This window comes from Lepus europaeus, chromosome 2, assembly GCF_033115175.1.
Source record: "Lepus europaeus isolate LE1 chromosome 2, mLepTim1.pri, whole genome shotgun sequence".
In the NCBI taxonomy this organism is placed as follows: domain Eukaryota; kingdom Metazoa; phylum Chordata; class Mammalia; order Lagomorpha; family Leporidae; genus Lepus; species Lepus europaeus.
The window spans coordinates 96707675-96711103 of record NC_084828.1 but is presented as its reverse complement, the minus strand read 5'-3'; positions in this window follow the sequence as shown (position 1 = coordinate 96711103).

The window sequence follows — 3429 nt, the reverse complement described above, 5'->3', positions numbered from 1 at the left end:
AGGAGAAAGGGTGGCAGATAATAGAAACAAAAGATTCTGCATGTGACGTGCACGAGGCGTGGGATCCAGCTGTTCTAGCCACAGCGCCACATTTTCTGAAGGGACCCAACTTTGGCTGGGTGTCATCTTAAGGCTGGCTTCTTCAAATGGAATAGAATCCGAAAGCTCACGGAAATGGAGCTCTCAGGCCGAATCGCTCAGCCCTTGACTATGCTGTGGCCGATAGAGAAATATTAGGCTGTGCTCTGCCAGAAAGAACAAAACATCATCGGAGAAGATTCTGCATCTTGGGGCTCAAGCAGCTAAGCTCATTATTTGGACTGAAAACTTGTATTTCTCCAGCTGAACCCTGACTTGCCCTCAAAGCTACGTCCTGGCGCTGGCAGAATGATGTTCTGGCGCTGGCATCTTCAGGACAATGAGTGGACGCCTCAGCCCGGTTAAAGAGGAAGCCACATTACAAAGCAATTCAATCACACAAGCCCACGGTGAACTCTCACTGTGAGGCCACCTGCAAACAATAGCCCACAGGTTCTCTGACAGGATCTGGTATGATGCATAAATCATTGTCAAACATTTTAATCACTTCCTGAGTCCCACTCCCTCTAGACAAAAATGTAAAATCTTTTCAGGAACAAATATCAAATCTATCCTTCCCTTCAAGAATATAACATACCTCGTTTTGTTATGTTCAATGAAACTTACAGGGGCCAGTGGGTTAAGCCACCACTTACGATGCTAGCATCCCATACAGGAGTGCTGGTTTAACACCTGGCTGCTCCACTTCCAATCCAGCTCCCTGTTAACGTGCTTGGAAAAGCAGCAGAAGATGGCCCAAGTGCTTGGGCCCCGCCACCCATCTGAGACCTGGCCTCCAGCTTCAGTCTGGTCCAGTGCAGGCTGTTGCAGCCACTTGGGAAGAGAACCAGCAGATGGAAGATCTGTCTTTTAAATAAATAAAGCTTAAAAATGAGTGGCCAGAGCCGTGGCTCACTTGGCTAATCCTCTGCCTGCAGTGCCGGCACCCCGGGTTCTAGTCCCGGTTGCCCCTCTTCCAGGCCAGCTCTCTGCTGTGGCCCGGGAGTGCAGTGGAGGATGGCCCAAGTGCTTGGGCCCTGCACCCGCATGGGAGACCAGGAGAAGCACCTGGCTCTTGGCTTCGGATCAGCGCAGTGCACCGGCCGTTGAGGGGTGAACCAACAGAAGGAAGACCTTTCTCTCTGTCTCTCTCGCTCACTGTCTAACTCTGCTTGTCAATAATTAACAATAATTAGAGCAAACCATTTTAAGTGAGCTCCTGTTCTAGACCACAACAGGTCCAATCAAAATGGAATTGCAGTTTCTCAGCCCAAGTTCTTGTCTCCAACAGAGGAGGGAATTCAAGGATGAGACACAAGCAAGTTACATCATAGGGAGTGTACCCACTCTTGAATGAGCTGCATTCAGCATGGTTTCCAGTTATTCCTTTGTAAGATCCAGAGCACTGTTTGAGGCAGGGTTTCAGTACCACCCACTTGCTTGCCTTCTGTGGAAGTGTCATAGCATCAGGGGCATGACAGGCGTCGAGTGTCAGCCGCAGTAATTGTATTACGCTATTTTAATCTGCTTTGGTCACTGCACTGACACACCGAACAGCTGTGTTGGGTATTTTCAGCCAGCGCCGGTTCTGGGCAGTTTTGCAGAAACAGCAGCTTTGGGTCACCTCAGCCACAGCACTAAGCGGGGTGCGGGGTGGGGTGGAGTACTCGAGGTTATAGTAGCTTCTTCCCTCTATCAGAGACACTCGCACCAAAGTTCCAGGTCATCACACTGACACTGAATCGTTCATCTGACAATCTGAGAAATCGGGAGAGATAAAACAGCCCAGTCGCAAACCTGCTAACTTTGGCTAAAAGAAGTTGCCTCTGCTCCAATCGTTTCAAGTAACCCCAGACGACCTGAAGTCACATCTGCTTTTTAAATTACGCTGCTTCCTTCTTTGACCCTCCTCAAGCAACCTCATAAAAACCAACCGTCCTGCCAAGCCCAGCACGGTTTTTAGATGAGAGCTACTCAATTCGGGACTCGCAAATCAAAAGCCACTTCGATCACTGAACTCAATTTGTTGATATTTTGTCTTTTTACCGTTAAAAATAGCAAGGGCCACTTTCCCCTAGAAAAATCTCCAGTTCATCAAGTGAGCTAGCTGACAAGGAACTCGTGCTGGGAATCTAATGCAGCTACCTAGACCCAAGGGAAAAAGAAATTCGAGTTTTAGCCCAGCTAGAATGGAGCCGGCTGAAAGGATGCAAACTCCCTGGCGAAGTCCTAGTGCAGCGGGTTAAGCCGTCACTGCAATGCCAACACACCACGAGCTGCCCTGCTTCCGACCAGGCCTCTGGGAAGGCAGCGGAAAATGGCTCAAGTGCTGGGGCCCCGGCCACCTAAGTGGGAGAGCAGGACGGAGTTCCAGGCTCCTGGCTTTTGCCCAATCCAGACCCAGAGACTGCAGCCACGGGGAGTGAATCAGCAGATACAAGATCTTTCTCTGTCTCACCTTCTCCCTCTGCTTTTTACAGAAATAAAAATCTTCAAAAAAATCTCATAGTGCTATTAAAGTTAAGAGGAGACAACAGGGAGTATTCAAATCTAAAATCAAAGATAACAACTCCATTCTGTCCAAGTACAAACTTCCCAGATTCCTTCAGTGACTAGGGAGGGTGCTAGTACTTCTTGCCGTTATCTTCTTCCCCAGATAAGTATAAAGCAACGAGCAACCATCTCTCCCTTGCTACTTAGGCGAGGTACACCAGAGAGAACCCTGCAGTATCTGTGTCCAGCTGACAGTGAGCAGGGCACACTCTGGCCGAGCTGTGCACAGCAGCTGTGCACACTGCCTGCTGCTAGTGAGAAATCACAGCGCGCATATAGCCTGCAGGGTCCCACTATTCCTTCAAAAACCACTGAAAACCTATTACCCCCACCCCCTTCCTTCCAGCTACGTAAGTACACTTGAACCTTCAATTCTGTGGACTGGACTTCCAAGTTCATTCACCAAAGGGTGCTGGGTGAAGAGTTTCCTATTTATAAAGTGGAGTGCTTTAAAGAAGGGAAACTTGGAGCTGTGTGCATGAAATACGAGTGTAGCGACAATTCTATGGGTAATCAGAATTCTTGTGAACTGGAGAAATATGGTCACGTGTCACTTAACGACAAGGCTGTCCCAAGAAATGTGATTTTGCCATCAGAGGGTAAACAGCTGCGAGGTCACCAGGCCACACAGTACTGAGACGAGCGCCGAATCCCCGGGGCACCGCTGACTGAAACGTCAGTATGCGCACACAACGGTATACTTTTTCCTGACACCCTCAATGCAAGTACATGTTTGTAGAATGTCTGCCTGGATTTTTAAAAATAACTATATATAATTTCTATGTTGTAAGATAGTTT